Below are 24,037 nucleotides of genomic sequence, written 5' to 3'. Positions count from 1 at the left end.
CCTTCTCTGGCCTGAACAAGGAAGGATGGAAACATTGGCTCCCCCCTCCTGGTCGGCTGATGCATTGAGAATATTTACTCCAGTTGCCTAAGGATTATTTTTATATCTTTTTTCCTACAACAAACACTGGTTTAAAGAAAAAGCAAAGGCAGGCTGCACAGGACTGTCCTCTCTTTCCAGTCTCACTATATATACATACATATATTTCTAAATCTGTGTCTTTTTTAACTTGTTTTTTATTTCGGTGGTTCTTAAAGCACACAGGCGTGAGAAAACACAGATGGAGTGGAGCGGAAAGTGTTGGAGCTCTGCACAGAAAGACATCGCACCATTCTATAGATTTTTAGAAGACTTGGGAGACCTCAGGGTGTAGAGAGTTTGGGGTTGGGGTTGGGGTTTTTTTTGTTTTGTGGTTTGTTTTTTTTTTTTTCTGTTCTTCCTTATGTAGCTGCAATTATCAAGTTGGTTCCTCTCTCAGTTTTATTTCTGTATCCCTGGCATCAACCTGCTGCTGGTGGGAATCAGGTCCCCTGGCCTCAGTGACTGGGCCATCACAGCTGCCCCAGGTTTGACCCCACCTCTACCTGCCCGTGTTTCCCCAGCTGTGGGGAGGCACACCCGGTGGGAGGAGAAGCCATCCATCACTCCGCAGAGGACTGGGGGTGGGGGAGCGCCAAGGGTCAGCGCTGGTGCGCCCTTGAGCAGGTTGGAGGCGGGTGCAGGGATTACAAATTGCTGAGATATCAGCACTGGGCTTGATAAATGGTGGAGAACGAGGGGCAGGAGGCAAGCGAGCTTCAAGCGCCCACACACACCGTCCTCCGAGCCTCCTCTGGCATCATCAGCTCAGGGGACCTGCTCTCCCATCTTCCACCCGTCCTTCCATCTGCCCCCCACCCACCCACCCCTCTCTCCTCTGCTTTCTTTTCCTTGCCCGTTCACAGCCCATCAGTCAAGCTGTGCCCCGGAGCTGACCTTTTGCAGAGAACAGCCAGCCTAAGAGAACCACTTCTTGCTGGAAAAACTCACCAAGGAATTTTACGAATGCTGGCAGGCCTGCCGGGAAATGGAGAGCCCCACTGCTTCCCCAGCTCCTCACCCATGCATTTTGTTAGCGTTGGGCAAGAAGGGTGACGTGTGACCTATTTCCTTTTGCCGGGCTCCTATATCTGGGTCTCCTGGGCCCAGGAAGGTCCAACTGGGTTTTATAAATGCTCTTAACAGTCACCTGTGGAGCTGCAGGGTGCTTCTATCACTCTGGGCCTCCAACCTTCACTTCTGCATGGTCTGGTCTCTGGAAGGCAGTGCCAGGGGTTCTGGAAAGGTACTGCAGCCTCCTCTTGGAGAAAAGCTAAGCTCAAGTGAAAACTCCAGAGAATACCCGTTGGTGGCATGAACTGGGATGGGGAAGGAGGGGTCCTGGGCTGGGGCAAGGGAGGGACACGTCTTCAGGTAGTTCCTAGCAGGCTGAGCGACCTGTCCATCTCCTCGGGGCTCCTTTGCAGAGACCACACAGGTTGCCAGCTATGCCACCGTGGCAGTACAATAGAAGGGAGAGTGGGGGCGTGTTGGGGCAAACAGCTATGGAAGATGTCTCATAGAATTACTATTAGGCCTCCAGTTAATGAATCACAACTGCAAGAAATCATGGTAATCCAGTAGGCATTAGTGACAGATTAGCTTCAAAGCTGCCATAAAAGTGCCATAATGCCTACCTAACGGCATGATTAATTCTCCCAGTACATAATGGCTTTATGGGGGAATCAGGCACCAACAGAGGCTTGACAGAAAGCCATGCTGAGATCACCCCCACCCAGCCTTCTGCTCTACCTGGAGGCAACTGCCCTCACTAGATTTTGGGCCAGTGAGGCAGCTGCTTAGGTTTATCCCAAGGCCCATCTCTGGAAAGAAGTAAGGGCCAGTTCCCTGGAGCTCCTCCATGTTTTTCCCCTCCCCAAGTGCAGCTGTTCCAGGGGAACAGGAATTCACAGAGCCCAAAGCCACAAGACAAGAGCATCTTGTGCCTAGTGAGCCCTGTCCCTGTCCCCTGAGCAAAGGAAACAGCATGTAGTCATCTGGAACAAGCCCTGGACTGGAGGACCTGCCCTGACTTTGTTCCTCATTAGCTGTGTGACCTGGTAGGTTGCAGAGCCTCTCTGGTCTCAGGAGGTAAGGCTTTGCAGCCGCAGCATTAATTGCTGGACCACCTCCCCATAAAACATCTCAGTTAAGGAAACTGAGGTTCAGGGGGGTAGGGTAATAGCTCATGGGTAAATGGGTGGTAAATGTGGAACCAGACTGTAGCTCAGACTCAGTTCCTTGCTTCTGTCAATGCTCTTTAGCCCAGACACCATCAGTTTAACCTCAGGTGGAAAGCATCTTGAGGAAACTGAACCCATTTATGAAGAAGAGAGAGCCTCAGCTCTGCTGGATTGCCGCCCCACAACCACATGGAGAAACCACGACCTGGAGGTAAAAAACCCAGATTCCTCAGGTCCTGTTCTGTATCTTGGACACTTAACCACTCCCAGTTTTAGTTTGTTTCTTTTTTGTACAACGGCCATATAATATCATATCACAATAGTATCTTGCCTGCCTGGCAATGGGAAACTGAATATCTTGACTCCCTGAAGCTCAGCTCTACCTTTTCCCCACTCTAACTAGACCCAGGGCCTCTTTCCTGAAGCATATCCACACACTCTACTCCCGAACCCACCTCCCACCCCCACCCCAACCACACTCTGCCCACCATCCCATAAATACGGAGGCAGTTAGCATGAAGCCCAGGCCCAAAGGGAATTCTTGGAGCCATGTCCATCATCCTAATGTTGAAGAAGGAGGCCTGAGTCACAGCTGTGGCTGGCTGGGAGTTTCTGGTCTGATTTCCTAGGGTTCTGGGGGAGACATCCAGCCTTCTCTCTGACTGTCCCTCCTTCCAGCCCATGGCACTCCAGGAGATCCCACAGAGAGAGGACGCCCTCTGATAACCATGCAAAAGGCAAACTTGGTCCTCTGCTGCCACAAAGCATCCACAGGCTCCAATCTTTGCCAAGGTCTGTACTCCTTTCAAATTCCAGAGTCAAATGGCAAACCTTCATTCCATCAGCAAATGTTTACTCTTCCAGGGCACCTTGGGAAAGGCCAAGAAGATTCACCTCATCCTCTACAATGCTGATGGGGACAGACTCCTGAAGATTTGTGCCGGCTGGCTCTGGGTGGGTTTTCTGAAGGTGCTACCTCTCCTACTTGCCCACACATCTCTCATACCTGCTCTTGACTGAGCTCACTGCCTAGTGTTTACCAAGTGATCCTTTGTACCTCAGTCACAAAGTCATCAAATCTCAGGGTTCAAAGAGATCTTGGTGAATTCCTCTCCCACCCTTCCCATCTTGTGCCAAATATATTGTTCGTATTTCAACATGCTGTGTCCAGTGAAAGCTCAATAAATATGTATTGATGATGGTGCCAATGATGAATTAACAGCCAAAGTTATAAAAGTAAAGTTTCACTAAAGGAGAGGCCCTGATGAAAAAGAAACCGCTACACAGAGCTTGAAGTTTTTCAAAATGATAAGTGTTCTCACACACACGCACACACACACAGATGCACACACTGGGTGGCAGCACAAGGAGGAATCACATTGGAAAACAAGACATGTCCTTCTTTTAAAATCTTCTTCTTCTTCTTCTGAGACTATTTGTGGCAGGTTGAATTACGTACTCCAGAAAAAATGAATTTTTAATCTGAATCTATTCCTGCGGGTGTGAACCCATTATAAGGACCTTTCGAAGATGTTATTTTTAATCAAGGTGCGGCCCAACTGGATAAGGTTGAGCCTTAATCCTATCACTAGAGGCTTTCTGAAAACAAAGCCATGTGGAGTGTAAGTAGAAGTCAACAGAACCGAGTAGAGAATGGAGAGGGCACCACCATGTGCATTGCTATGTGACAGAAAAGCCAAGAACGCAAGAATCACCAGCAGCCAGCCCCAGAATGCCACAGTTTTAGGGAGAAAACATCGCCTTGCTGACGTCCAGATTTTGTACTTCTCCTGGCCTCAAAGCCGTGAGCCAATAAGTCCCCATTGCATGGTATTTGTCGTAGCAGCCAGGGAACTGAGACAATCTTCCTGCCTTTATGGAAGGATGTGCTCAGCTTCTCAGAGGCCAATCAGCCCAGGCTGTCTGATGCTGGATCCAGAGCCTTACTTTGTCTCCTTACCAGAATCAAGGGCCCATACAAACAAAATGGCACCAGCGAGTGCTTTATCAGGTGTCCCAGACGGGCTGAAGTAAGTGCTGTAATGTAGACAATTCAAGGAAAAAGAGCCAGGGCAAGACAAGTAGCTTGAACAGGAATCTTTTTTTTTTTTTAACAAGATCACATATACCTAGAAGGAAAGGCTGGAGTATGGCGTCATAAAGAAGGCTTAGTGGGTAGAGACCACTTATCACCAACCAATCATACCGCATGGACCCTGATCCCACCCTAACATGTTGACATGCTCGACCATGTTCACTGTTCATCTAAGAGCCTCCCGTGGCCACTTTTATAGAACCAACAGAGATAACTTTTCCTTATCTGGACCGCCTGCAAGCCCTTCAACAGCAGCACAGAGGCACAGAAGCTTATCACCAAAGTCCTGCTCAATCTCCATCTCATTTGCCTCTTCGAGCAAATTCAGGAGAGCCTGCTAGGTCAGAGTACGGAGGCAGGGTCTTTTCAAACTGAACCACAGACTGACCTGGGGTTCAGTCAAAAAAGGAGGCTTGTTCTTCCCGAAACCAAGCAAGGGAAAACCATTTACAAGCCAGTAAAGTAGGTAAAGAAATACTCAGCCAGCTTGAGAGGAGAAAAGCAGAGAAGACCTTGAAGAAATGGATTCAGCTTAGTGCTAAATACCATGAGACTGTATTCATTACTCGCTTCTGGGCCTGGTCTGTACTCTGAGAGTCTCTTCCTCTGGAGGAAGCAGCTTTAAGCATCCTGAAGTGTTCCAATGCAGTACCTGGCAGGGCTCGGGGGAAGTATAGGGTCAGAGCAGAAGCGGAAAGGGAAAGGCTACGAACACCAAAGACCAAAACTTAGGGCATTTCCATGCTACCCTTTTTCTACTTCAAGCTTTTGGGTGATGGTGACAAAAGATCTCCAAACAAGCAGGTCAGGGAGGTGCAGCATGGGGCTCCTGCTCCTCTCCCAGTCCTCTCCTGGACTCCATGCATCCTCCCTCTTCCAGCTCTTGTCTTTTGTCTACTTCTCGGGAACCCCATATTTGGACAGCATGCTGGTGGTTGACCAGACAGCCTGGGATACGAAGGCAGAAAGAAGGAGAGAATCTATCAATAACAAACTCTCCATAGCATCACCCTACACTGGGCACTCTGCTAGGCAGAGGAAACTAGGAGGGCCCTTCCTACAGGAAGATCACAATATGTCCATGGACAGAAACAGAACACCCGCTGTCCAGTTGGCGAGACTCGTTGGCCTGCCCTCAACCCCAGCCTATCTTTCCCTGCTGCTTGTTGAATGCTGCCTCATGATTCTGCTCTAATTTTTGGTATTTGTTCCTGCCCAGATGGGATGTCTGATTTTGCATACAGGGAACTGGTACACTTTTATAGGAACCCAGTGGTTCCCTGGGGCCAGACTCTAATGCTGTCCAGATGCAGAAAAACAGAAGGGCCATTCAAAAACAACTGAAATATCAACACACTTTGAAAGCGGTCTGTTAGCACTTGTCATAAGCACAATAAACAAAACAATGAAACCATCAGAAAGTACCGTGAGACAGTCAGGCTTTGGGAACTTGGCTTTGATGACTTAGAAAAGCAAAGAAAGGGGGCAGAACCAGTTCCCACTTGGGCTGAGGCTTGTTTGTTCTGCTTATCTGCAGGCAGAGCTAACAATCCTCATCATAATGAAAGGACCTAGAAGTTTCTCTCTTGCAACTGGCCTCTTTGCAATTTGGAGCCACCTTCTCCACATAGTCAGTTTCTGCACATGGTCCATAAAATACCCATTTATATATCATTCCCAATCTGTTGAAAGGCCCTTGTTTCCACTGTGTTCACAACACAGGTTAATTTGCTGGAGCTCTTAACTGGGTTGGCTCAAGGAAATAAGACCTATGCTTTGTGAGGGGGGCACTCAGGAGAACCCTGTTTCCATCATTCCCTCCTCAACAGGATAGATATCCCAACTTTGGGTTGGATTCTTCCTGAAGTCCAGCTGCAGAGACATTTCCCCTGCCCTTTGGAGGAAGAGGCTTGGAGAAAAATGTCAATTGTCCTCCTGGCAAACACTGCACACAACCTTACAATCTAAGTTGTAGAGAGGGCCGATGCCATCCCAGGTGAGATGAGGCCACCTGCTCACCACCATTGCTCACAATTGTTCCCCACTGTCTCCACTGCTCGGGCTCTGCTTAATTCCTGCAATGGGTGCCGGCCAACACATCTATCAAATTACCTGCCAGTGAGCTAAGTGAGTTTAGATCGTTTGGGTGCAGTACTAGGGAATTTGACCCTTCGTCAAGCAAAATAGAGGATTAACCAAAGGAGGATGGGTGAATCAGGCCTGCCTGTCTACCGTGAAAGGCACGCGAAGCTATTGGGAGCTACTGGTGAGAGCAGGAACCCATCAGGTCCAACCCCGAGTGCCAGTCCATCAGGTCCAACCCCGGGTGCCAGTCCATCAGGTCCAACCCCGGGTGCCAGTCCATCAGGTCCAACCCCGGGTGCCAGTCCATCAGGTCCAACCCCGGGTGCCCGTCCATCAGGTCCAACCCCGGGTGCCAGTCCATCAGGTCCAACCCCGGGTGCCCGTCCATCAGGTCCAACCCCGGGTGCCAGTCCATCAGGTCCAACCCCGGGTGCCAGTCCACTCTCCCTGGCTGTGTGATCCTAGGCCAGGTTCTTGCATCCCCCTCCCTCCGTATATATAACTAGTTGGCAGTCCGCTGAGCCCTATGGGCAGATGAATCAAAAGACTCCACTCTGTTCTCTCCTCCTAATTGGGAAAGGAAAACAAAGCAAAACAAAATGAGATGTCAGAACAAAGGAACCAAACATACGTAGAGCAGGAACTCTCCCATCTCCGTTCCAGGTCTGGAGACCGAAGTGTGTGCTGCCATAATCCTCCTCCTTCACTGCAAAACCTGTGCAGTCCCTGCCAGTTCAATCTGAACCCATCTGTTTCTCAGGAACAAAGAACAATTCAGCAATCACTGGTATGAATTCATTAAACACCCTTGATGTGCCTAATTCACTGCCTCATTAACAACTTCAAGCATATGAACAGGTGGGAATGACCTTGGAACCAAAGCTTCCACTTCCCCAGATCCCTGCCACCCTACTATGAAAACAGCTCCTCGCACCGACAGCCCATCTCCTCTTCATTGCCAGAAGGCCTCCTAGTCACGGGGGCACAAAAAAAGCAAGAGCCCAGGAAGATTTAGGTTCAGATACCTTCCAGAATGTCCATTGATGAGCCTCCTGTGGCACAGAAGAAAGGGCATGGATTTTTGTTGTCAAAGACCTGTGATTCAAATCCCATCTTTTGCACTTGAGCTCAGGGTAATGAAAGCTAATTCCTGTGACTGTCGTGAAGACTAAATAAGATCACGTTGTGCAAGGTCCAAAGCTGAGCCTACCCAGCACAGAGTATGCCCAATAACAATTAGTTGTTTTAGTCTCATCTCTACCCACATATAGCTGCCAATCAATCAATAGATAAGTATTTGGGGGAAAACAATTAAATGCCCAGCACAATAGGAGTTCAAGGGATACAGACAAACCAGCCAAAGTTGCTGCCTTACAGGAGTTCCCAAGATAATGGAGAAGACAGATAATTTAAATATGGGAAGAAAATGAATCCATACAGAAATGCACCTGCTATAATCGGAAAGCAATAGGGTGGTTCACAGGTTTAGAGTTTTAAGTTAGAAGAATATAGCAGAGGGGTAGGTTCCATTCCAAGAAGGCTTCCTGGAGGAGGTGATGCCCCCACTGAGGCTTCAAGAATGAATTGACCTTAGCCATGTGGAGAAGGTGGGAAGGGCACTCTGGCAGAGGAAATAGCACAATGCAAGTGCCAGGCATGAACGAGCATGGTATGAGCAGGAAGCCATAAGCAATATAGGAGTTTTAGAATAAAAAGTAAGTCAGGGAGAGACAAGAGATGGAGGCTGTCTGTGGATCTGCCAGCAACTGCCAGCAACTGGGACCAAACACCACCTGAAAAATCTACCCAGGAGAGATGCAAGCCTTTGTAAAAGACAGCTTGCGTCAGCCCTCTCCCAGACCTCCAAGTCCCTGGACCTGGTCCGGAGAGCTCCCAAAGCAGTATTTCCCAGGAGCCCTCTACCCCTGGGGAATATCCTATCACATGGGACCTAACCCACGTGTCTGCAAGATTTCTAGCCTACTTGGAGAACCAAGCAACCATGCCTATGAACTTTGACCCCATCCATCCCAACAGGGACTGGAAAATCATTTCCATCTTCAAAGGTTCTGGTAAATGTTCGCCAACAGCCTCCTCCCAGCCCCCCCTCCTCACCTCCTCCCCCTCTGGGCCACTGGGGGTCAGGACCAGGGGTCACACCTGGCCGGGCCTAGCCCGAGCCCCAGCTCCAGCCCCGCATCTCACCCGTGGGGTCATCCTGCTGGCTCTCCACTGCGTCCCCTCCCCTCCCTGCACATGCGCTTGGGCCCAGAGCCAGGGCAGATGGAGGGAGGCCCAGAGCGCCTTTGAGGGGCCTTTCCATAAACAGAGCCTTGGGTCTGCCACGCTGGAAGCAGCGCTGGGTTCTGGGTTAGGGTGGGGAGTGGGACAGACCCTTTGGAACCGGGTCAGCAGCTCAAGTCACTGCCCCAAGCAGACAGGTTTCAGTGACCTCTCCCTGACCCCAGTAAGCTCCAGTGGTTCCTCTGATCTCCTCTGAGCAGGAGGCCTGTTAACTTTTACCAGACTCCTTTGACATGGCCAGCTAATAAGAACCTGGGAGGGAGGGTCATGCAAGTGTCAGAGCCCCAGGCACTCCACAGCCTCACCACCTCCACCCAGCCCTGGAGCTGCAGCCCAGAATACTAGGCTCCTTCAGGCCATGTGCAGGGATTCCTGGGCTCAGCTGAGAACCCTGAGCAGGGGCCGCCTTGCCATGGACAGATGAGCACATCAGAGGATGCCCTAAGAATCAGGGCCTGGCTACGGCACAGCTAGGACTGGGAGCCAAGGATTGGTCGTGCTGAGCTTTGCAGCCAATGCTGGTAAAACGGACCCTGGGGTCTGGGTTACAAAGAAAGGCCAGTCTGAGCCTTTGCTATCCTACCCTTTCCATTCCTGCTCCCAAGCAAATTTCTACAAAAGCTGCCAGCTAAGGAGAGCGGGCACGGGCAGGTTTCTCGGTCTGTGAGGGTCAAGGGGGTGGGTTCTTACCTCAGCCCTACTGACAAGGAGCCCTGTGGCTTGGAAAGATCATTTACCCATTCTGTGCCTCAGTTTCCCCACTTGTGAAACAGAAGTGGGAGAAGGTCTCTAAGATTGCAGCTAGTCCTTACACTCTCTGATTCCATGGTTTCACTGCCTCCGGGTTCTTTCTACCAAACCCTGAGAGAGTCTTCTGCTTTTACTAGCAAATTCCGTAAGCCAGTGGGGATCATTCAGCCCAAGCCCTTTCCTTAAAAATGAGATCACAGAAACCCAGGGAGATAAATCGGCTAAGAGACCTTGAGTGGGACGCCTAAAGGCAGAGGCAAGTCCAGAACTCAGTCTTCTAGTCCTTTGTTCTTTATGCTGTGCCAGCTCCCCTTCAAATCACCCCTGAACTCAAAAAACCCCAGCTCCGCCCCACCCCCACCTCCTCAGAGGGCACAGATCAAAGCCTTTGCCTGGCATTCAAGACCTAGGGCCCCACCCCCACCCTGATGACAGCACCATTCTTTAGTCCGACTGGCTCAGTCCCTCCAGGAGATCCCGCTACCGGCCTTGCCCCCAGCCTCTGCTCAGGTAGCCCCTCTATCCTACCACTCACCCCGAGCTCTACCCTCTCTCCAAAGCTTAGTGCCTGACAATGCCAGTGCACCCAGCTCTACCCTCCTTCCCTGACAGCCCATTCTCTCTGAGCCATGCTTGCTCATTTTTGTTCTTCCTGCCTCCTTCCTTATGTGTGGTCTCACTGCTTTCTCTGCACACTTCACGGGCTCTGTAGGCCACTGGTTGAAAGCTAGACTGGATGTGGAACCCGACTGCCTGGGGGTTGAACCCTTCTTATACCTCCAACCTTGGGCCTGGACTCAGGCACGTGACTTAACCTTCCTGTGCCTCAGTTTCTTCATATGAAAAGCAGGGATATAGGAGTTCCTATCTCAGGCGTTTATTGTTACGATTTACTTCTGTTAACACAGGCAGATACTTCCAACAGTGCCTGGCACACTATGTATATACACATACATATTTGCAACGTTTATAAATTGTGTGCCACGAATTTATTTTTCCCAATTGAACTGTAAGTTTCTCCGAATGCAAATTCCTCTTCTGTGTTTTTGGTGACTCCTAGAACAGTTGCGATATGGGTCAAGGGAGCGTTCAAACATAGATGGATAGAGATACAAGAGACTCAGGCTTTGGGAGTGACTCGGTATTTTCATTGGCCATGGTTACAGGACCTGGGACCGGCATGTGTTTTCTCCCACCAGGGTATCCCCCAAACCATGAAGATGCCCCTTAGAGTTCTGCATGCCCCTTCCCATGCATGCTTCTTCCCATGTCTAGCCACAAGCAGAGCCCCTTCAATCCTGTTGGTCATCTGCTCTGCTTGGTGCCTAGCCCCACCCCCTCCAGCTCACCCTACAGACGAAAGGCTTGTGGGTGATTGATGGTGACAGTGACCTTCCACTGACCTTTCCCACCTGGATCCTGCTGCCCATCAGGCCCTCCGTGTCCCCTGTAGCTGTTTAAAATGTAGACACCCCCTCCCCCAACCTGTTGAGGCTGTGGGTTTTCCTCTCCTGTAAAGTGCTGTATCCCCTGGGCCCTCTCCTCACCTCTAGGCACTGTGATCCCTGCACAAAGCAACCCACCTTCCAGACTCCTGCTGTGTGGTTAAAGGAGTGAAGCCAAACAGAGCTGGGTTCAAATTCTGACTCTGCCATTTACAAGCTATGTGCCCTTCCTACCTCTGAGCCTCAGATTCCTCATTGTGGAGCAGGAATAAAAAGGCATATCCTGCAAAGGCATTGGAGGAATTAAATTAGGTAACATGGAGAGCTTTGGGCACAAAACAGGCACCTGGTATTTACTCCATAAATGGTGGCCATGGTGAAGTGGAGAATTAGAATAACATGACAACCAGGCAGTTGTATACAAGGACTAGCTTTGACTTTCTTGTGCTCTTTTTCTTATGAAAATCTCCATGCTCTTCTTTCCCTCAGACTGGCGACAACCTAATCATTTCTTTCTTTCCTTTTCATATATACACACACCCGTACTTTCACATCCTACTTTCTCCCTGCCCAGAATTTTTCTAGCTGGCTGTTTGGAGCAATCTGGCTCCATGCGCTGTCGCTTTCTTGCTTCTTAGCATCATTGGTCATTCGTGATATTTGCTGACTAGGCTTGTGTCCTCTACAGCTGATGCCAGGGACTCGCTGTCTTTACAGAAAAATCTGTCTCCACTAAACCACTGAGCATTTCACAGGTCATAATTTTAAAGCCATTTATGTACTCATTTTCTTTAGCTTATTTGCCCAGTTCTCAAGAAGCATTTGGTTGAAGTGTCTTCCTCTAACAAATTTTACTGCCCCACTAAAAGTATCAAACCATCCGTACTTGGAGGTGGACTTGTGGCTCGGGCAGACCACCATTTTGAAACAAACAGCAGACCAAAAGAATGTTCAGTTGGGCCTCTCCTCTGCAATTTTAAACAGATTTCAGTGAAATGTGATCTATGCAGAACAGTTATCTGAAGAGGTGATTGCATGGAGGTCTGAGGCTGAGGAAACTTCTAGTGCCAATGAATGAAAGTGTCTCATACCCTTGCAGAGGGGAGTACAAGAAAGAAAATTAGAACTCCACCAGTATCCCCACTCCCCTGAGGCTTCTCACAGGGTATAAAAACCTACTCAAGGAGAGGGGGTGGGTGACCAGAGAAAGTGGAAAGTAAAAATGGTGTTTGCATGCAACAGGAAAGGAGATTCAACTGACCTCAGAGTTCTAGCTCCAGAGGCTATAAGGCCATACCTTCTCTCTCCACCGAACCTTCTCCCTCTCAGGGACTCTCCCTCCTGGGGGCTTCGATGACATCAGAAGCTGGACTTCCTAAGCTCTTAATTATAAGGGGATGAGATGGGGCAGGTGAAGGATCAAGAAGAGAGAAAATTCTGCGCTGGAATAAGATAGCCCTATTTAAAGAAAGCCAGTAAACACCTCTGAAAAACAGCAGACGCTGGAAAGGCAAGAGGGATTTTTCCAGGTCTTAATTTCAGGAAGTTCAGGGGACAAAAGAATTTTCCTCCCAAAGAAGCCCATGGATAGATGTGACGGCTTCTCTTCTTTCAGGGCCACGGGAGGATGGGGCACCACTGAGGGTGAAGAGTTTTCAGAAGTGAAGTAAAACAAGGAGTATCGGAAGAGCTGGTCTCTTCCCCCTTGAGCCACATGAACCCAGGGGGAAGGAAGATGGGATGGGGGAGCTTTCCAAGTCGAAGGAGTCACTGAGTTAAATTACAGGGGCCTGGGAGCAGTGATTTACAACCCTCACGGTTTTCTGCTTCACAGCCATTACTCACTCCAAACCTGGAGCTTCTCGGTTACATAGCTCAGCACAGGCCGACCATTTTTTCCATTGACTGAAAACACATTCTGACTGAAAACAAACTTTGGATCCCTGAGGCTTGGCAGGCCCTGGGTCCTTCTCCATATTTAATCAACGGGAAGCTAAACACTTTCAATCTGTGATGGCTCATTTGGACGGGGTCTCGGGGCTTTTGCCTGGTGCCAGATATAATAACTCTCTTCTCTCTTTTCTAAGGCCTATTTTATAATTTTGCTGTTTTTCAATGTCAAGCCCATCTTTTGAAGAATTTTTATTGGATTTCCTGCTAGACTTCAACGAGGATTTTTCTTTCTTTGGCAGAAATCTCAAGCGGAACAGGGGAAAAACTCAATCATCGTCTTGGAAAGTCGTGATGGGATTGGGGGAGAGTCCTTTGTCTGTGTTCACGCAAACAGGTTTGTGGAAGCCTGGAGCCCCAGTTGTCAGCTCTGCAGTGGGACGACCTCTAGCTTCTAATTCGTGGAGTGAAAATAGGCACGGCAAGGCGAGTGAATGTAGGAAGAGAGGGGAATTTGGAATAGGATGAGGAGAAGAGAGGCAGGGGGATGTGTGAAGGAGGCTAAGCCCAGGGAAGTTTCCAGTCATGGTCTGAGGCATGAGCAGAAACATGGCATCATGGGGCACGCCTGTTCATGCATGTGGGGCACCAGGGGACAAGATGACACCCACTCGGGGCAGACTCACACCCCACGGCAGGGCCCACCTAGGGCCCCAGAGTCTCAGCCATGGGCTCTGTGCAGAAGCTGAAGCCTGCTGAAGGCAAATTTCACATCTTTTTCTTCGCAGAGGTCTTTCCCCAGAAGAAGTGTCTTGCCAGAGAATGGCAGCTCTTTTTCGGTTCATGTTTTCCTCTCTTCCTGGAGTCAAGTTTCAGAATACGCCAGGATGTTCTCTCTTATGTGACTTTATTTTCATTTTGGTTTTTGTTTGAGGGAGACTGTTTTGGCGGAAGGGGTGGGGGGGGTGTCTCTGCAGGGTATTATTCAATGATAAGAATTAGGGTGTTTTTTTACTTTGTTTTGGTTTTTCCTAATAGTGAGAGAAAGAGAGAGAGCCGTTTGATGAATTTTACGTTTTGTGTTGAGATGTTGTGTAATTGTATTTCACACCTCCTCGGACACTTCACACCTTTCACTATTAGCTTCACAATTTACAAAACATTTTCACATATCATCTCATCTTTTCTTCCCACAACAACCTTCTGAGATAAGATAAGGCAGATATTGTAACTGCAATATAAAGGTGAAAAAACAAGACTCACACAGGTCAAGAAACTTGTCCAAAGTCTTGTGGGTTGTGGCCAAACCAAGATACGAAAACAAAATTTAGCACTTTTTTTTCTATTGTACTATCAAATGTATTTGCCGCAGGGGAGCTCCCTGGTTCTTTTAGCAAAATCACTCCCTGTGCTGGACAGTTGTACCCCACTGTAAATTCCCTGAAACAGGATGTATTGAAAGATGAGTCTTCTATGATTTTTTTTTTACTCTATCCACAAGGTCAGAGAAATAATTTCTCTTCAGACCAAACTCCAAGACCTGGCTTCCAGGGCATCTAAGCCACTGCTCATTCCTTCTACTTCCAACATAAAAAGGGATGTGAATAGACCAGATAATCCAAAGTGCTCATGGAATAGCCACTCAGAGGCCCAGACCCCAGCTAGAATATTGAAAATAGTTCACTATGAGAAAAATATACTGTCCCTGCTTTGGAGACGTTTACAGTCCAGACGAGGAGTTAGGATGAATGGACATAAAGAATGTTATAACTGGAAAGAACCTCGGAGCTCTTCTACTCCGACCCCTCACTGAGGAACTGGAATTGATCAGGGGACAGGGAACCAATAGAGGTGATACAAAATAGTGTTTAATTTCATACTTAAGAGCATGGTATGGACTGCAAACTGGTCAGCAAAGATGGAGTGGCCAAGCACATATTCTAGGAGAAAATACAATTGGAATAAAACCTGAAAGACAGGTAGAGAGGGGCCACAACAGCAAAGCAAGGAGGCAAATCGGAGTCTGGTGCATTCCCAGGACTGACGAGGGTAGGGAGCAGAATTGAGAGAAGGGGACAAAGGGGAAAAATCAAGGCTGAGTAATGTGGATGAAGTCAGATGGTGATGGAGGGTCTTAAGTATCAGGAAGAAAGTTCATGCCTAGCCACTGAGATATGTCCCATATGGGACAGTCATGGCTTCAGCCCTTGCTGGCTAGTGAAGCCCTGGTCCTATATTTTCTAAACTCCAGACCATTTCCTCCATCACAACCCAATAACTCATTTAACTTTTCCCCACAGAAGTCTGGGGACAGGTAGAGGTCCCAATTCATGCTATCCTTTGTGTCTGAAGAGTGTGGCAACAGCTGCAGGGTTTGCATGTCCCAGCACACCCATGGCCCCTGCCTCCCCGCAGCCTCCTCTCCTGCAGCCACCACCCAGTGGCCTCTGTGAGTTCCCCATCTCCCAGTCTCTCTTCCATGGCCATCCAGCATGTCCCAGGACCCATAGGGCTGGGTGGGAAACACGGAGAGTGATAAAGCAGGAGCGCAAGTAAGGGTTGCAACTGGAAAACCAGAGAGGAAACCTCTCTCCCCAAGACATCAGAGGAAAGCAAAGAAAATTGGAATGGGGTGCAGAATTTTCTCCAGAATGTGGATGCTAAGGGGAGGCAATTCATAAAAGCTAGATGGGTAACCTCCCCTGTGCCCTTGTCCTCCTGCTTCTTCTCTGTTCCCTGAGCAACTCCATCCGCCTTTACTCCTTTTTATGAACCAACCCTAGTGTTTGACTTTGCCCAAGTTGGCCTAAAACAAGAATCTGTGACCTCTGCCTTCCTTTTCTTTCTAATGGAGACTGAGATAGAGACGAACCAAAACTTCAAAGACTTACAGTGCTTCAGGGAGCAGGTGTGGCTGTTGTTACAGCTCAAGTGGCCACAATGTTGTTACTATGCCTCCAAAAACAAAGGTTGTCTGCCCTCTTGAACAGCTCTTTGTTCTTCTGGCAGCTCAGACCTGAAGGGAAGCACAAAAAACTCTTCTGAACTTATTTCCCTCAGGGAAGAAAGACCAGCCCGATTGACATTCATTTCCCACTCAAGGGCACTCAAGAATGAAGCTTGCCCACCCCACCAACCGCTCTTCCATTCCCATGACAACTTTTCTTCACCCCCTCATCAGCTCTGATTCTCTCTAGGAAATCCAACCTCCGTAATCAAAGTCTCACCCAGGTATCTGATCAATCGCCTCTTTAAGTTTTTCTTCAGGCCACAACCCCAAAACCCACACACCATACCTCAGAATCATGGTGTTCCCATAAGCAGGTACCTTGTCCCAGCCCGAGAAACCATCCCTGCTCTTCGTTCACCTCAGCATTGCCACAAAGTCTCCGAGAGCTCTCTTCCCTTCCTTCTTTTCTTTCTCTTTCTTTGTTCCTTCCTCTGCCCCACCATCTTCATCTCCCTCCTTTGTTGTTTGAAGTTAAGAAGCATGCTGTGGTATGCCATAAATCACTTGGTGAGAGTGGATGACAAAAACTAAATGTAATTCAGATTAAGGTCACCCTCCAGCTGAAATGATAGTTTATGAAATAAATGGCGATACTGCCAATCAACGTTGCTGGCAACTGGTCCTCGTATATTAATCTTTCTGGAGGTGATTTAGGATCCACCTGGACCCTCTGAGAAGATTCTCCCATCATTTCCTTCCCATCTCTCTGGATCAGGCTGCTGGGCTTGGCGCAGTTGACAAATTCCCCAAGTAATCCCTCAAAAGATTGGAGAAATGCACCGAACGCCCCATTAAATTTATTTTCCATGCTTTAAGAGACCCAAAACTATGTCCAATAAATAAGTGTTCCCTGTGATTTACTGAAATGCTCCTCTGATTTAAAGTTATAGGGGGAAAAATATAGAGCCCCTGGGAGCCCCAGGCCAGCCTTGCAAGTGAGACCAGATGTGAGATTTCTATCCGGGGAGGGCGGAGAAGGGGGGAGACAGCCCAACGGGTGGAGGCTTGAAAGTGACAATGTCTGAACCCCGGTTCTCGGCTTTAACATAAAAGGTCCCCAGTTGGGCATTCTTTCTCACAAAATTTATTGTGGTTGTAGTTAGAGGGGGAACCATCAAAAGAGTAATTCTGGCCCTTGTTTTGCAGAGCTCTTTTGATAAATATGATACTTAGAAATATGCCTCCCACTAGACAGAAAAGCCATATAGTTAAAATGAAGTAATCTGTCAGTAAACTCACTAGAATCAAAGCCAAAATGAAACCTGTAAAAGGAGAAGGCAAAGAAAGAAAGGAAAAAAAAAAAACCCTCCACTTAGAAACGCTTGAGTCAAGCAGAGGAGAAGGTGGAGATTAAGAATTGTCCTTTATTCAGATATTTTTATCTGCAGAGTTAAAAGAGGAGATTTATTTTTAAAGGGGGCTATTTATGTTCCAATCTCCAACAGATGGGCCTGTGTTCCCGCCTCTCTCAGGCAGCCCAGGCTCAGCAAAAACAGCTTCTCTTTTGAGCTGAAACTTACCCAAAAGAAGAAGGAATAAAAAACTTTTGGAAGCAAATGTAACCTTTGGAGCTGCTTGGTAAATATTGGCTCTATGTTTACTACAGAGACCCAGATGTGCCAAAACTGAGAAACAAATGGGAAGGGGGAAAAAGCAAATGTTAGCACTAAAATATGTATGTATATATGTGTGCTGATATCTACATTACATATGTATGTGCGTGTGTATGTGTGTATATATGTGTGTGTGTGCATATTCATGTATGTATATATACTGATTCCCAAAAGGCTGGAAAGCCCAGGCTAAGACACTTCCCAGTGGGAAAATGCATCATCATTGGGTTTTCCCAAATAGCCCTATCTTTGGAATCCACTTTCCTAGAGGGCACCCTCTACTTCCTCCACTCAATAAATCACCTGCTGAGACTATGTCCTTCTCATGGGTAGTGATGAAAAATACTTGGGGTAAAACCTCCAATAAAATTACCCCTAAAGTGCTTTCTTGTTCTTCTTTGTTCTGTACCTGCACTAAAAGAAAGGTACATGGCTCCATGGCTCCATCAGTTCTTGGGGGATCACTTTGGAAAGACAGAATTCCCTAGCCTTCATGAGTGGCCAGCCTTTCTTAGGAAAAACTGTCCTACTCACTGAACAAAAGGTGCTGGTAAGGGGAGCTTCCCCAAGGTCTCCTCCCAGGAGGAGCCTCCTTTGTGTCTCCTTCTCAAGGAATTCCCCATTCCTGTCCTCGGAACAGTGCTTGAGGCAGCCAGCCTAGTGTATGGGAAGCCCTCGCCACTTCCATTCCAAGATGGGAAGCAGCAAGAGCACCCTTTGTCCTATGTTCTACATTTACCCCCAGAAGATTTTACCCTAAAAAAAGAACCAAAAGACTAAGACTCACAGCATATGTGCAACCCCAGACAAATGATCCTACTCCAATTCTTCCAATCTTTCTCCCCCCATCTGAATCATAGAGAAATGTGTTTACATTGAGCATGGGAAAGGGAGAGGAGAAAGGGGAGGTGTCATGGAATAAGATTTAAATATCATATGACCTTGGCTCTGCTGTTAAGCATCTGTATGACCTGAGACCAGGCTTCACCTCCCCGAACCCCAGCTTCAGTTTCTATATCTCTAAGATGAAGAGTTGAACCAAATGACCTCCTGTCCCCAGAGGCAGCTCCCTTTCTCATGCCCCAGAAGCCAGCCTCTCTCCAGGTACCCGCACTGGTCTGAACAGGGCTGGTGGATGTGGGGTTTGAGCAGCACCTGTGTTTACACTGAGCAATCTGCAGTTTACTGTAATAAAATCATTTAATACAGTCATAATTTTTTGGCAAAGGTTTGTATTTATGGTGAACAAGACAGAGAGGGAATGATTGACTACAGACTGATTAAAATGATAAATCAGAAACAAAGGAGGGGGGACGTAAGAAGCGCAATGCCACAGGCAAATCGTTTGACTCTCAAGTTTTATGCCTTTGTGGGAACAGCTCGGAGGGATGATGGAACCAACCATAGGGGTGGGGGTGTCACAAGATCCAACAGCTCATCTCAACTTGTCCTCTTGGGGTAGAGAATTAAGAAAATGGTTTCACAAGAACTAATTTCCTTGGGTCATCATCTTCAAAAGACTTGGAAGAGAGCCTAGGAATGAAACGATGTGTTTGTGCATGCACACTGTGTGTGTGCACGTATGTGCATACAGATGTGTACCTAATTAGAATAATCTGAGCAAGACCTAGAAGGACTTCCCAGATTCAAAACTATCCTTCAAATACACTATCTGATATGGCGTATCTCTCTCTCTAAGCTGACATGGCGGGCGAACTCACCACCCTCCCCCCTTTACGTGGGACATGACTCCCATGGGTGTAAACCTCCCTGGCAACATGGGACAGAAATCCTAGAATGAGTTGGGACTCAGCATCAAGAGATTGAGAAAAACCTTCTCGATCGAAAAGGGGAAGAGAGAAATGAGACAAAATAAAGTGTCAGTGGCTAGGAGATTTCAGAGTCGAGAGGTTATCCTGGAGGTTATTCTTACACATTATATAGATATCCGTTTTTTAATTTATGGTGTCTAAGAGTGGCTGGAGTGAAGCACCTGAAACTGCAGAGCTGTGTTCCAGGAACCATGTTTCTTGAAGATGATTGTATAATGATAAAGCTTTCACAACGTGACTGTGTGATTGTGAAAACCTTGTGTCTGATGCTCCTTTTATCTACAGTATGGACAGATTAGTAAAAATTATGGATAAGAAATAAACAAATGATGGGGGAAGAAAGGTTAAAATAAATTGACTAGACTGAAATACTAGTAGTCAATGAGAGGGAGGGGTAAGGGGTATGGCATGTAAGATTTTTCTTTTTTTTTTCTTTTGCTGGAGAGATGCAAATGTTCAAGAAGTTAATCATGGTAATGAATACACAACTATGTGATGATATTGTGAGCCACTGATTGTAACCATGTCGAGAACATTTGTATGTCAAGAATGTGTATATGTTTTTTGTTGCTAAAAAATAATGCACTAACTGAAACTCTACGACTAGTAAGGTTGACTTGAGGTTGCAAACACCTCTGACCTTGCAAACTCCTTCAACAACAGAGTACCTGCTGCCTTCTAGGCACTATGCTAGGACTAAAACGTTACAAAGGATTCTTCCCTCAACAAATGCTGACCTAGTACTGGTATGGTCCAAGCACTGCCCCGAGTTCCAGGGATATAGCAGTGAAAAAAGACCTCAAACCACATGGAGCTCATATTCTCATGGCTTGTACATCCTCCTGAATGAAGCACCGTATGTATGCCCAAGCAAAGATGCTTACAGGTAAACAGTTCTTCATAATACAATGAGATAAGTGCTATAATACATAGATGTACAAGAGGTCCAGAGCAGAGAAGGTGACTTATGTTCTGGTTCTTAAACGATAAAAAGAACCAGCAGTTCACAGCCAGAAGGTAATAGTGCTTCAGGCAGCAGTCAGAGGTGTGAAAAGACCTTCTGTATTAGGGCAGGCAGAGAATGTAAACCCCCTGGAAGGGTTAGGTATTAAGCCAGTTGTCTGTTTATCAGCTGTGCTAGTTTGAAAATGTTATGTACTCCAGAAAAGCTGTGTTCTTCCCCCTAGTCCAATTTCGTGGGGGGCTGACCTATGGTTGGGGGGAGATCTTTTGGATTAAATTGTTTCCATGGAGATGTGATCCACCCAATTGTGAGTTGGACCCCTTAATTAGGTGGTTTCCAAGGAGATGTGTCTCCACTCAGTCAAGGTGGGTCTTAATCCACTTACTAGAGTCCTTTAAAAGGGAAACACTTTGGAAAAACTTGAGAACCAACACCAACAGAGATGTTTAGAGATGCAGAAAGAAAACATTCCCAGGAAAGCTATTCGAAACCAATGCCAGAGGACCAGCAGATGCCAGCCACGTGCCTTCCCAGATTGGCCTTTCTTGAGTCAAGGTATCTTTCCCTGGATGCCTTAGTTTGAGCATGTTTATGGTCTTAAATCTGTAAATGTGTAACTTAATAAATTCCCTTTATAAAAGTCAACCCATTTCTGGTATATTGCATTTCCGGCAGCTTTAGCAAACTAAAGCATCAGCTAATGCCTCCGACAGTCATTTAACAGCTCTCTGAGAATAAGTCTTCAGAGAAAAGTCAGAGTTCAGGTTTTGGGAGGAGGAAGAGTCACAGAATTTGGAGGCAGTGGGGTAGTGGGCTGGATGGAGATGTAAAGATAAATTCATTTTTTCCACACCTAGGAATAGGATGTCTAGGATGGTGTGGTAGAGATGGTTACTGACCCCTAAAGATCCATGCTCCCACTCCAGAGAGTGGCTGCCCAGCCAGAGTCTACAGTTTCCAACCCTCATACCAACGCCCCACTCCTTGCATTCAAGTTAGTTTATGTAACTAGTCCTCATCAATGGAGTGGGATCAAAAGGGTTATGAGTCACGTCCAAGCCAAAGTGGTTAAGTATCCAGTGTACTCCCTCCCCCTTCCATAGAGATGTTGAAAATGATGGCAACACAGAATGAAAGGAGCTTCTCAAGTCAGCCTCCCTTAAGAAAATAACTTCATTGGACTTTACATGGATGAGAAATTCACTGTTAATGCATTAAGTCACCAAGATTTTGGCATTATTGGTAATAGTTAGTCTAGCCTGACTAATACAGGAAGTACTTTTCTAGATGAAGAATCCATTTATAAGCTTTCCTATTGTAGCTCAGATTCCCCAGGGAACAGACTCAGACAAAGAGTTGTGCACAGGAATTATATAGGGGTGTTCTTGAGATCAAAACCTACTATAGAGTGAGGAAAGAAGGACTGGGTAGGGAGAGGAATTTAACTATGATGTAGTAGCAGCAGAGGACTGAGAAAATTCCTTGGGGAGCTCTAAAGCAAGGAAGGCCATTCAACAATCTCTTGCATTGAGGTACCTCTGCATTGACCAGTTATTAGATTCAAGCTATCCCTGGGGAGGGGATGTAACCTTGGGACAAGTACAGCAGAGGACAATTTCTGGAGAGGGAGACTATAAGCCATCTGTAGCCAACAATCCAGCAACTGGAGATAAGGAATTCCTCAATCCAGAGTGGGGAATATGGAAGACAGATCTCAGTATCCATTACAGGCCACTCACTGTGCCACTTAGATTCACTTGCTTCGCATAATAAGTTCACACCATTTGGGAACAGCTCCTCTGGGATTCTGGTTGGTTTCCTTTCCTATAGAAATCAAACTACAGCCCTCATCACAATAGTTAGTCTTGAGACTGCAACTGATATGAATCAGGTCCCTCTCCTACTATACGTTCTGGAATCTCCTCATCCTCCACTAGCACTTCTACCAGTCTAGATGGCTTATTCGATGGGGTGACCCAGACCCTCATCTTTCAGAGACCTGAGCCCCTGATCATCATGCCCTTCTTAAGAGATGGCTGCTATATATGTCCATTCACCACCAAAGTTGGGCAGGAGAATATCAAGTGACACCTACCGATAAACACACTCTTCTCTGTTCAAACTGCCTATCAGCAGTCCCATCTTTCTCAATGATCTTGGCAATTATACCTAACAAGATATTAGCTTTCTTTTCTCTTGAGAATTTTCCTGAAGTGACCAGGTGGTAGCCATATTTAGAAATTAATAAGATTCTTCCTTTATTTCCAGGTGGAAGCCTTCCCTTCTAAGAACCAATACCTCTATCCCCACATAGAGATATAAGGATGGGAAGCACAAATTCCCCAAATCGGTCACTGAGAGTTGATAAAAGCAGGTTCACATCTATTTTCACCCCTTAGCTCCTGGTGAAACGTTTTCTATCTACTGGGGATATGCACCATATAATGTCATTAATTTAGGATACACACTGTATCATGGAGAATATACCTTATCCTTTGAAGACAGATAGCATCTTCATTGGCACCTCAGCTATGCCCTCAAAAGGTTGTTCCCTTTCTTTAACAGGCCAGCAGCAGCTTCTGGATAGGATGATATAATGTGTTATAGGACCAGTGGATATCATCATCTCACGCCCACTTATGTCCCTCCTTCACTACCACATGGGCCTCTTTATTCAGTGCGAAAGTATACAGGATATTATGTCGGTGAATCAGACTCTGTAACTTTCCGTTAATCTCGTTGAGTCAATGGGTTCAGTGTTTATGGCAATACCAGTCAGATGAATCACTGGGTAGAAGAGGTCCAATATAATCAACTTGCTACCAAGTCCTATAGGGGAGAGTGCTCTGATGAGCTCAATATTGAAATGCTTTGTGACCAGTTGGGACATTCATCAGTAACAACAGCTAGATCAGCTTTGGTAAGCCCAGGTGTAGTCTCCAACTCTAACCACTGTGGCTACTCAGTTTAAGTGTCCATTGTGCCAGTACAGTAGGGAGAGGAGTGAAAAGGAGATGAGATGAGAAAGGATCAAATGACTGAGTCGTTCTGTCAACTTGGTTAAGTGCTTCTTCCCAGGTGAATGCTCTCTAAAGGGCTTTAGCATATGATACATGCCCATTCTCATAGCTCTATCCACATGCCTCTTCCCCAAAATTGGTTGTCCCTCATCTTCCAAGATTTCCCCTTCCAGGTCCATGACCAACTAGCCAAGTCATTCACCATTACTTAGGGTCATAAATATTCCTACCTCCGACCACTTCTCTATCCACTCAAAATGGGTCATCACGTGTCCTGCCCAAAGGTCTACTGTTGGGAGGATTGCTTCTTACTACTCTTTCAGGGATTCTCCTGAGTGGAACTGTAGCTCAGCCATTTTTAGTTATATCCATATACCAAGTTAACCTATCCATGAATCAGGCTTGGCTTTTGCCTCTTCTGTCAGTTGGTTAGAAGGGAACCCTCCCTACCCTTCAGCCACAGCTGTGAGGGAAAGTCACCAGTGCAACAATTGTGATGACATGGGAGTTTAAGCTACCTGCTCAAGCAGCTTACTTGTATCCTCTGGCACTGCTTGTGCCCATACCTGGATGTCCCACTTCCATTTTAATTTGAATTGCTACCAGCCTCTCCAATCTTTGCCATGATGGGTCTAACAGAACCCAGCTCCTGGTAACCAGACTCCTTCTCTACTAGAGCATATTAACATGTCAAGAGCTAAATTTTTTTAATGGTAAACAATTCTCTGCTGATGATATCATCTTGCTCCAGAAACCTATGAATTTATA

At 46.9% G+C, this 24,037-nt stretch overlaps 1 long non-coding RNA gene across 6 annotated transcripts in view; it reads right to left on the bottom strand.

The window, feature by feature from the left end:
- Positions 1 to 23,720, bottom strand: part of LOC143669640 (uncharacterized) — a 30,914-nt gene extending 7,194 nt beyond the window's left edge. The window contains exons 1-4 of one of the 6 annotated variants that reach the window (XR_013168953.1): positions 23,500 to 23,720; positions 22,714 to 22,828; positions 16,127 to 16,296; positions 15,722 to 15,846 (exon numbers count right to left, since the gene is read on the bottom strand). This is a non-coding gene — a long non-coding RNA (uncharacterized LOC143669640). Of the gene's footprint in view, positions 1 to 15,721; positions 15,847 to 16,126; positions 16,344 to 18,681; positions 18,987 to 22,713; positions 22,829 to 23,499 lie in introns of those variants that run through there. The other 5 variants (XR_013168951.1, XR_013168950.1, XR_013168952.1 and 2 more) reach the window with 5 other exon arrangements.
- Positions 23,721 to 24,037: the final 317 nt, after the last annotated feature.

The sequence above is a fragment of the Tamandua tetradactyla genome, chromosome 26 (assembly GCF_023851605.1).
Source record: "Tamandua tetradactyla isolate mTamTet1 chromosome 26, mTamTet1.pri, whole genome shotgun sequence".
NCBI lineage: Eukaryota > Metazoa > Chordata > Mammalia > Pilosa > Myrmecophagidae > Tamandua > Tamandua tetradactyla.
Note: the sequence above shows the minus strand (reverse complement) of the source record. Positions and strands in the feature narration are given on the sequence as shown.